This window comes from Tamandua tetradactyla, chromosome 11 (assembly GCF_023851605.1).
Source record: "Tamandua tetradactyla isolate mTamTet1 chromosome 11, mTamTet1.pri, whole genome shotgun sequence".
NCBI classification, from domain to species: domain Eukaryota; kingdom Metazoa; phylum Chordata; class Mammalia; order Pilosa; family Myrmecophagidae; genus Tamandua; species Tamandua tetradactyla.
Genome location: NC_135337.1, coordinates 24,382,486 through 24,393,187, shown reverse-complemented (window position 1 = coordinate 24,393,187; position 10,702 = coordinate 24,382,486). Strand labels below are relative to the sequence as shown.

General features: G+C 38.8%; 1 pseudogene; it reads right to left on the bottom strand.

Annotated features, from left to right (window-relative positions):
• Window positions 1-7,163: 7,163 nt before the first annotated feature.
• On the bottom strand, window positions 7,164-9,846 carry LOC143649427 (nucleolin-like; annotated as a pseudogene).
• Between the last annotated feature and the right edge of the window lie 856 nt (window positions 9,847-10,702).

Here is a 10,702-nt window from a genome sequence, read left to right as displayed (position 1 = left end):
TGCTGAGGATAAAATGATGGTAAAAGCTAACTTTCTTTAGTAGGATCCAATGAATTAATATTTCTAAAGTGCGTTAGAATAGATTGAAATACAAGTGATATATTTGTTAAACGAAGTAAATTATAAACCTGGGTGTTTGCCTCATTCCCAGCATCTGATCCTAACCATGTGTTCCATTCTGCGATTAGATTGCGATTGTCTTGATTCTCAAGTTTTCATACTTGCCATAGTAACAGCCTAACACATACCATGATAATTTCAGTTTTAAGATCCTGATTTACTTTTGCCAGCCCTTGTTACTTAAGAAGGGGGAATTAAGGGGCAGGGAAAGAGGGTGTAAGAGGCTCAGCCCCATACCCCAGCCAGCTCAGTAGCTTCTGAACTGCTGCTGCCTGCTGTTAGATTCATTCAATGCCAACTTCCTATTAGGATCTGAACTAGTGTGTGGCTTTTTATTCTGTTTTGAAGCTCTTGAATTCACATTTCTCCATATTAGTTAGTCTGAGACAGACTACGATGCAGTTACCTTTTGTTATCTATTCCTCTACTTTGGGGGCTATTGTATTTTTGCCCACCAGACTGACCTTCCATCCTGGACCAGCAGTGGAGACAGCAACCTGCCGCCTCATACCTCATTATCTACCCCATTGTAGCTCACCCCTTTTAAAAGAATGTAAGGTGTATTTCCCTTCAATATGCCTTTCTTTTTCATCAATTATCACAGATATATATCTTAATGAACATTTATATTAATGCTCAAAGAGAATAGATGTTTGTCAAATTTATGAATAACTGGTGACAGGGAATAGATGAAGCCAATGTCTGAATAGTAAGAAATGTGGACTTAAAGTATATCTTCTCATCTGTGACATTCAAGTAGTTTTGTAGAGAAGAGGATGTCCTACAAAACTTTTAACGAGCTTTTATAATGATCATCATTTTATAAATAAATGTTTTTATTCTATAGAAAAGTTTATGGAAAAGTTGTGAAGATTGTATAGAGAGTTTCCATATAACTCGCACCCAGTTTTCCCTATTATCACCTGTCACGGTCAGCTTCATGTGTCAACTTGGCCAAGTGGTGGTACCTATTTGTCTGGTTGGGCAAGTGCTGGCCTGTCTGCTATGATGAGGACATTTCATAAAATTAAATCATGATCACGTCAGCTGCATCCACAGATAATTCCATTTGTAATCAGCCAAGGAGAGTGTCTTCTGCAATGAGTGATGCTTAATCTAATCACTGGAAGCCTTTTAAGGAGGATTCAGAAGAGACAGGCTCTCTTCCTGCTTCGGACAGCGAGCCTCTCCTGTGGACTTCATCCAGACCCTCCATCAGAGTTGTCGGCTTCACAGCCTGCCCTGTGGATTTTGGACTCTGCATTCTCTTGGTTACATGAGACACTTTTATAAATTTTATATTTGTGAGTGTTTCCTGTTGATTCTGTTTCTCTAGAAATCTAATACATCACCTTACGCTGATATGATGTATTTGTCACAATTAATGGAAACACGTCCATACTTTATTCAGATGTCCTGTTTTTACCTTATGTCCTGTCTCTGTTTCAGGACTCCATCCAGGATATCACATTACATTTAGTTGTCATGTCTCCATTGACTACTCTTGGCTGTGACAATTTTTCAGACTTCACTTATTTTTGATGATCTTGATATTTTTAAGGAATACTGTTCAGGTTTTGTAGAACATCCCTCAATTGGGATTTTCTTTTTGATGCTTTTCCCATAATTAAATTAGGGATGTGAGTTTTGGAGAAGAAGACCACAGAGTTAAAGTGCCATTCTTATTACATTGTATGAGGGATACATCCTGTCAACTTGCTTCATAATTGTTGATATCAGTCTTGATCATCTGGCTGAGGGAGTGTTTGTCAAATTTCTTCACTCCAAAGCTACTCTTTTTTCCTTCCTTTCCTTACTGCACTCTTTGGAATGAGGTCACTATCAATAGCCCATACTTAAGGAGTGGGGAGTTATGCTTCACCTCCTTGAGGACAGAGTATCTATCTAAATTACTTACAATTAAGCCACCAGGAGATTTGCCCATTCTCCCTCATGTATTTATTTATTCAATCATTTATTTCAATATGGACTTAAATTTATTTTATACTTTGGGTTAATTTGTTGTTCAAATGTTTCCATCTTTGGTCACTGAGTTCTCTTTCACTTGACTCCTATGTCCCTTTGGCATGCCACCATCATTGTGCTTTTGTTTTACTTTCTGGCACTGCAAGATGCTCCCAGCTCATGTTGTTTGCTTCCTGCCCAGTCCTAGGATCAGCCATTTTCTCCTCGGAGCTCTGGTTCCTTTTATGGGAGAATGGTATTAGAAACCAAGATCTAGGCACTGGGTGTGCTCATTGCTACTGAGATGTCATGCTTCCAAGCTGTCTGTTTAGCCACTGGGAAGCCTTAAGGGAGATGGAGATTACTCTGAGTGGTAGCAATGAAGAAATAGGTGTTATATGTCACTTGGCAGAAAAGTGAATGGGAGGTGAGAGGTTGGTGGTAACCAGGGAGAAATGGTAGAGAATAAGTGGTATGGTTTGAGGTGGTGTGTTGGTTTGAAAAGATGTATTAATCCTAACCCCATTTTGTAAAGGCAGCCATTTCTTCTAATCCCTATTCAGTATTGTATGTTTGGAGCTGTAATCAGATCATCTCCCTGGAGATGTGATTTAATCAAGAGTGGTTGTTAAGCTGAATGAGGTTGAGGTATGTCTCCATCCATTCAGGTGGGTCTTGATTAGTTACTGGAGTTCTATAAAAGAGGAAACATTTTGGAGAATAAGAGATTCAAAGAGAGCAGAGAAGAACGACATAGCCATAAGAAGCAGAGAGCTCACAAGCCAGTGACCTTTGGAGATGAAGAAGGAAAGCCTGGGAAGTTTCATGAAACAGGAAGCCAGGAGAGAAAGCTAACAGATGATGCCTTGCTCGTGCATCATCTGCCCTTCCAGCCGAGAGAGAAACTGTGACTGTGTCCGCCATGTGCCTCCTCACTTGAGAGTGAAACTCTGAACTTATAGGCCTTCTTGAATCAAGGTATCCTTCCCTGGATGCCTTTGATTGGACATGTCTACAGCCTTGTAATTGAAACATTTTCTTGGCCTTAGATATGTAAACTAGCAACTTATTAAGTTCCCCTTTTTAAAAACCATTCCATTTCTGGTATATTGCATTCTGGCAGCTAGCAAACTAGACTAGGTGGAATCTCGGTAGAAGAAAAGTCACCAAATGATTCTGGGCATGTTTGTAGCTAAGGAAAAGCAGCTAGTGACAATGGGGAAAGTCAAAACACAGGACAGGGGCAGACAATTGGTTAAGGAAGCTAGATTATTTTATCTGTAAAATGTCAATAAAGTGGCATTATTTTGTTATGTTTTCATCCATATTTGCCAGAGAAACCTGATGAATTGAAAATGTCAAAGCAATTGCTCATAAGCTATTTGATAATTGTATCTACATCATATTTGTGTAACCAATTTCAAGAGCTTTTCAAATATATTTAATATTAATATTTATATAGTACCTTCTAGCTTCTTGAAGAACTTTCAAAATATGCATTCCATTTCATTTTCAGAACCATCCTATGAGTTAGGATAAATATTATTTACCTAAACTTTTTTTTTTAACCTAAACTTTTATAAATAAGGAAGTTGAAGGACAGGATTTAAGGAGCTAGCTCAAAGCCAACCTCTTTAGCAGTGGAAATAAAGCTAAAAGCTGGGCTTCTTTACTGTCAAGATAATTTTCTTCTCAATACCCAGCCCAAGGTTTCACAACCTTTATACTATTGAAATTTGAGGCAGATAATTCTTTGTTGTTGGGGCTGTTCTGTACATTGTTGAGTATTTAGCAGTTTATCCCTGACCTACTTGGAAGATGCCAGTAGCACCCCTTCCTACTTGTGACAGCAGAAATGTTTCCAGACATTGCCAAATGTCCCTTGGTGACAAAAATGCCCCCCTGTGAAAGAATCACTGGCCCTAGTCCATCGTACATTTTTAAGCAATAAGGGCACAGATACTTTCCATACAAACTTCAGTAATTTAGTGCAATGTATTAGAAATAATTTATAGCTGATTACATCATACACAGTATCTCAGGATTTATTTAAGATGTAGAGCATAACTTGCAACAGTAATTCAATGTGGAAATCACTGATGGTAACAAAAATGCAGGTTTTATCACTGTAAGTTGAGTAGGATGAGTTTCCCTCAGATCAAAGCACACAGATATTAGGATTTCATTAACATGCAAGTCGATGAAGGTGAGGGGAGCAGGCCATTGTTCTCAACAGGCCTTTCAAATAGGATTTTGCATTCATTGCACAAACAATACTGTAAAAGTACTTCTTAAACATTTGTTGAAGGTAAAGACATGACTGAAATAACTTTTTTAATTACAATGAATTTGCCTTTCAAACTTTGAATGTTTCAATGTCTCTGTTAATCTTACCCATTTACATATATGATTTTTACATAATAGTAATCATAGAGTATCATTTGCAACTGATTTTTAAACTTAAAATGATCTCATAAACATTCTCCTGTTGCTACATAATCTACATAATTATCATTTTAATGATTACATACTATTCTATATAATTGATTAGGCATAATCCATTTAACCGCCTCCTTTTGCTGTATAGTTAGACTGTTTTTGATAACATAAAAACACTGAAACAATCATCTTCATGATTGTTAAATTAAATCACTTTTGGGGACAGATTTCCAGGAATGAAATTACTCAGTGGAGGCTATGAGCCTTTTGGTGGCTCATGAAATGTATTTCCAAATTGCTTTCCAAAGGGGTTTATGCTGCAAGCAAAAATATATGTGTGTATCAGTTATACTATCTCCTTGCCATAAGCTAGCATTTTAAATATTTTTCTATGTTCTATCATTGGAAATTGGCAAAATTCACTTTGTGTCTTCTGTTTTTGATGTTAATAACCTAAGGTGTTGGAGGAAGACAAAAAACATTTATTGGGTGCCTACACATGCTATGTATGGACTGTGCTAGGAAATTTGCATCTATTTCCTAAACTATCTTACCCTCACCTACCTCCCGACTCCAGTGATGCCACAATCTATTTGCTCTGCTTTACTTTTCTTCATAACTACCTATAACTACTAAAAATTATATTACAAATTTACTTTGTTTTGTTTTGTTGACTCCTCCAATAAAATGAAATTTCCCTGGAGATGTGGACTTTATCATGTGCGTTGCTATATGACAAGTATCTAGAACTGGATAAATATTGCTGAGTGAATAATAGACTTAATTAACCTTACTGTATGCTCATATCAATTCTGATGGCTGGTCACTGGATTTGTTTACAGTTATTTGGTTCTGTCTCTCCCTTTCTAGAGACTTGCCCACCCCACTCAATTAAGGCATGATCATGTGATTTGCTTTGACTATGAAACATGACAGAAGTGACAAGTGTCATTTGGGGGCAGATTATTCAACAACCAGGCACACCTAACCACTGGTCTCTTTTCCTCCTGCCACAATTAATGTCTATGTTCCAATAATTGTCTCCTCTGTCAGCCGGGTCTCAATTTTGGATGGCTGTTTACTAGATGAGCGTTTTCAGCTGACCCTTCAAGGATATGCAGAATGAACCACTATTTGGTTACTTTCTGCCAGGTTTGGGGAGATGTCTGTCACTGTAGCATTATGTAGTGTAATCTTACTGATGCAGGGATTAGTAGATTTAAATAACATGGTCCAAATCACAGTACTAGCTGTGGAGAACTGCGATTCAAACCTGGATTCTATCTGTGCCTTGTCCTTTATTGCAGTGTATTGTAGGATTTAAACTGGAATAGAAGTACTTGTTTGGTCTATTTAAAATAAATATCATGAGTGTATATCAAGATATACACACAATATGACAATTCTGTACCTAAATCTAGATTAACCTGGATATAAGAGAAATGAACTTAATATTATTTGTCTTACCATATTCCTGGAAATCTTTTAAATTAGAATAAGCCATCAGTAATGAAAAAAAATTGCTAGCGAAAAACAGAAGTGTTATCTTTTTCAAGTAAATATTGTTAAGAGTAGCCTCCAGAATAAACCCTTGACTTTATTTAATCTTTTTTGGCCACGGATGCCTTATTTTATTACACTTCTTTTCCATCTTTTGGCCTGGAAGGTTGTGATCCCCTGGGGCCAGACTTAACCCTGAGAGAATACCCCACATTATCAGGAGATTTTCACCCCTGAATCTCATGTCCCATGTAGGGGGAGGATAAGGATTTTCCTAGCAGAATTGTGCTTAGAGACAGAGAGGCCACATCTGAGCAACAAAAGAGGTTTCCTAGAAGCAACTCTTAGGCTTTGTTATGGGAAGTCTTAGCTTCTACCCTACAGAAATAAGTTTCATTAGGGCAATCCTCAAAATCAAGGTCTTGACCTATTTTCTTGGGAATTCCCAATGGTTGAGAGGGAATTTCCCAGATGGGAACATTTGATAGTTCCATGTATATATATATATTATTTTTCCTTTGGAACCTCAAGAGATTCTACTAATACTTTTAAATTATCAGCCCACCATATTCTGAGATGTATCCTGGTATTACACTAAGCGATACAGATTTACAAGGCCTCATTCCCATTCTGGACTCCAGGAGTTTGGGTGCAACGTTCAGTTAGATAGTGCTAATTGTCATGGTTTGCCAAACCCCAACCAACATCACTCCTGTTAATTTTTTTTTTAGAGTTTAGGACTTTTAATTTGTTCCAAAGTCACTGAAGCAAAAATCATGATGAAACATTCTGCTTTCCTTTACAACTCCCAATGCAAAAATCTATTTGTAGGAAAAAAAAATGGTTTTGTACATGGAATGAAACAATATAAATTCAAAACTTACATCTCTTTAAAAAGTTTATGGGAATATCCATTCGAAACCAACAGGGCATCTCTCTTGAAATGTTATCTATATGCTATTTCCAAGTAGACCACAGGACTGTATACCTTCTTGGAATGTCCTCAGAAGTCTCTGTCATTGATCAGGTAACAGAGTAAAAACCTTTTTTTTTCAAATGGAAGAGGGATAGACAGACAGGGACAGAAGAAAGTATCCAAATTTCATCTTCTTTCCTTGTGGCTTGTATTCTCTGCCTCCTCAGCCTCCTCTGCCACCACCTCTGACGCCAAATCCTCCTCTGTCTCTGCCCCAATACTCAAAGATACCTTTACCCTTTTGCTTGGCCCAGTCCAAAGTAACTTTCCATGAATTTCACCATCTTCCAAGGCTTCCTTGGCAGCTTTGGCATCTTCCTCACTGTTAAAGTCTACGAAACCAAATACTTTGGAGGATTCTGTTTCCTGGTATGCCAGTTTGAAAGAATTATGTACCCCTAGAAAAGCCATGTTTTAATCCTGATCCCTTTTGTGGAGGATGCTATTTCTTTTCTTTCTTTTTTTTTGCATGGGCACACACCAGGAATCAAACCCAGGTCTCTGGCATGACAGGCAAGAATTCTGCCACTGAGCCACTGTCACACCACACCTATAGAAACTGTTTCTTTTAATCCCTATCAGTACTGTAGATTGGTGCTTGATTAGATTATCCCCATGATGATGTGACACACTCAATTCTGAGTATTAACTTCTGAGAGGGAGATGTGACTCCACCCATTCCAGGTGGGTCTTGTTCCTTTTACTGGAATCCTTTAAAGGAGGAAACACTTTGGAAAATGTGAGAGAGCCATGACAGAGCTGACATGGCCAGAGATTTTTGGAGATGAAGAAGGAAAATGCCCCCAGGGGAGCTTCAAGAACCAAGATGTCTGGAGAGAAAGCTAGCAGATGTTCCCATGTTCACAATGTGCCTTTCTAGTTGAGAAGCCTGAATTTCATCGGCCTTCTTGAACAAGGTATATTTTTCTGGATGCCTTAAATTGGACATTTCTATAGGCTTGCTTTAACTTGGACATTTTCACAGGTTTAGGACTGTGAACTTGCAACTTAATAAATTCCCCTTATAAAAGCCATTCCATTTCTGGTATATCGCATTCTGGCAGCTAGCAAACAAGAACACCTGGCCAGTGACTATACTGGCATGAATGGAGTGATCAAATGATTCTTTCAATATCTCTTCGGTGGTGTCCTCAAACAGTTTGGGATGGCTAACCTCTTGCATTAGGTGATCCCCTGGGCCCTTGCAACTTCAGCCTGATTTCTCTATACACAATTCCTCTTTTATTACAGGCATTTAAAGCTCCTTTAGCATCTTCAAGTGAAGCAAATTCTATAAATGCATGCCCTTTAGATTTGCCATTTTGGTTCTGGGGCACCTTTATAAAAATTGCCTTCTCAAATATTTCCTGAAGAGTTTCTTCTGTTGCATTGTAGGAGGGGTTGTTTAAAACCACAGTTTTGATTCGCCACTCCATTCTTGATTTTGATTCACCTCTATAATCTTGACATTGCCCTTTCTCTCCTGTGTAGTACAGAGAAATGGATCACCCACTGATCTCTGCTTCCTGCTTTTTTCCCAATGTTTTCTCTGCATCAGCTTCTGTCTTAAATTCAATATTAGCAATCTCTTTACTCTTCCCATCCTTGCTGGCTAATCTGATCTCGCCAGCATCTTCAAACACATCTTTTAATTCATCCTGAGTGACACTGTAAGGCAGATTTTTGACCAAAAGTGTTCTGGCATCTTGATCTTTCTTGCTGTCTTTCCCTTTGGTTTCTCTAATTTAATTTCACTACTAGAGACTTTTAAACCTGTGAGCTCCAAGGCTTTTTCCAGGTCTTCAACAGATTCAAAATCCATGTAGCTAAACTTCATAGACACACCAATTCTAACATCCACAATAGCAAGATTATTTTTAGCAAAAAGGTCACTGATCCCCGTTTTTAATTCAGGAGCAGATTTGTTGAAGTTCAGGTTTCCAATAAAAACATTGAAAGCTGTGGTTTCTAGTGCTTCTGCTTTCTGTTTCTTGGCTTCAAGTGTGGTTTTCTGCTTGGACAGTTCTTCTTTCATTTTCCAGGTGCTTATTGGATGACTCTTCTTCTTCCTCCTCCTCCTCCTCATCATCATCATCCTCATCTTCATGCTCATCATCTTCATCATTGTCATCATCTTCCACCTCCAGGACCTCATCCTCTTCATCTTCAGCCATGTTTTTGGTCTTTACAGCTTTTGCAGAAGTTTTCTTTCCTTTGGCTTGTGTCGTCTCCATAACTTCTTCAGAATCATCTTCTTTATCATCATCCTCATCCTCATTGTAATCTTCATCCTCATCATTGTCCTCATCCTCCGAGACAGAAGCAGTAGCTGCTGCTCTCATCACTGCTGGCTCGAATTCATCCTCATCCTTATCCTCTTCCTTGCTGTCTTAATCATATTCTGCATCATTGCCATCCTCTTGACATTTTTACCATTCTCCGCCCACTTGGCTGAGGCCACAGCTCTCTTCTTACCAGGGGTTGCCACTACCATAGCCTTGCCAGGCATGGCTCTCTTCTTGCCAGATATTGCTACTGGTTTGGCTGGTGTAGCTGTCAGCTTGGCCAGTATGGCTGCTGCTTTTTTTGCCAGGAGTGACAGCTGCTTTTTTTTGGCAGGTGTGGCAAATGCAACCTTTTTTGTTGGGGGAAACACCACTTTCTTTGCTGGAGTTCTGAAGGCATTTTTGCGTTTTTTTTTCTGAGGAATGACACCCTCTTCTCCACTGCTATCTTCCTTGTCATCTTCTGATTTTCCTCATCATCACTGTCTTCTACCTCCTTTGGGGAGGAGCCATTTTCTTGGGGTCACCATGATTTTCACTGGCCTCTGCAACCTTCACCATGATGGCAGCTTTTGATGGCAGAGTGTGGAGCACACTAGTGGTGCAGGTGAGCCCTGAGAAACACAAGCAACATCAATGGTGGCCGCACTACTGAAGATGCCAGAGCATGGTCACCTGTTAACTCTTAGGAATATTTAGGGCTCGAACTGAGACCTTATAAAAGTTGCATGCACTAAGTTTACTTTTCTGGAACCTATAATTCCAAGAGCGTTCTTAGGTCAGATAAATCCTGAAACTCAGAGAGACCAGTATTTCCAAGATTATGAATTAATTTCATCCCCCTATTCTTTGGTATCGACATACCTTGCCAACATGAAAAAGTCATAACAAGCATTGCCTAAAGAACCCTGTGGATTGGGAGAAGGATCAAATGAGAAGTAGGAGTTATAACAGAGAAGATAGGATTAAACAAAAGAATATGACTGCTAGGACAGTCGAAGGTGGCTCAGTGGCAGAATTCTCACCTGCCATGCTGGAGACCTGGGTTCAATTCCCAGTGCCTGCCCATGCAAAAGGAAAAAAAAAGACTGGGAATTACCATATTAATATTCCTTCTAGCCTCAGTGTTTTGGAGCAGCCAGAAGGAAAATTCTGAGATGAGATGGGGGAATGGTAGCCCATGACAAACTCCGGGATCTGTTCTGTAGCTACTTATTGAAGGGTGCTTTGGAAATCATTGCATTTCCTTTCTTTGCTTTGTATATATGTTATGTTTTACAATAAAAACATATATATTCATATTTAGATTGAACAGTGTTAGAGTTCCAATTTGTGGTGGCCCAGCTGGTATATCTATATGTCTTCAGCATTTCACGATTATGACCAAGTATTAAGAATAAACATAAAGGCATTTGAA